Here is a 455-nt window from a genome sequence, read left to right on the forward strand (position 1 = left end):
GGGACATTTGCCATGTATTTTTGCCGAAGCTTTTATTTTATCTACTGGTAGAAATATCCTGGTTTTTACTTGAGTTTCCACCCATTCTCTGCAGCCCAAGTGGCTAATAGGTGCCACATTAGACAGAGCAGATTCAAACATTTCCATCAGTGCAGAAAGTTCTATTGGATACCACTAATCTAGATTTCAACCAAGATGATATAAAATACTATTTATTAAAGTATTTTATAAACTCCAAAACACTTCTTTAAAACCTGCATTATTATTATGAATCATTTTCAGCCACTGTAAGGGAGTGATTTTCTATAAGTAAATTGAATTCCCCACAGACCGCGGCTAGCTCTAAGAAAATCTTTTTTTTTTTTTTTTTTTTTTTTTTGAGACGGAGCCTCAAGCTGTCCCCCTGGGTAGAGTGCTATGGCTTCACTGCTCACAGCAACCTCCAACTCCTGGGC

Source organism: Otolemur garnettii, unplaced genomic scaffold (assembly GCF_000181295.1).
Source record: "Otolemur garnettii isolate 467f Iridium unplaced genomic scaffold, OtoGar3 scaffold00055, whole genome shotgun sequence".
NCBI classification, from domain to species: Eukaryota; Metazoa; Chordata; class Mammalia; order Primates; family Galagidae; genus Otolemur; species Otolemur garnettii.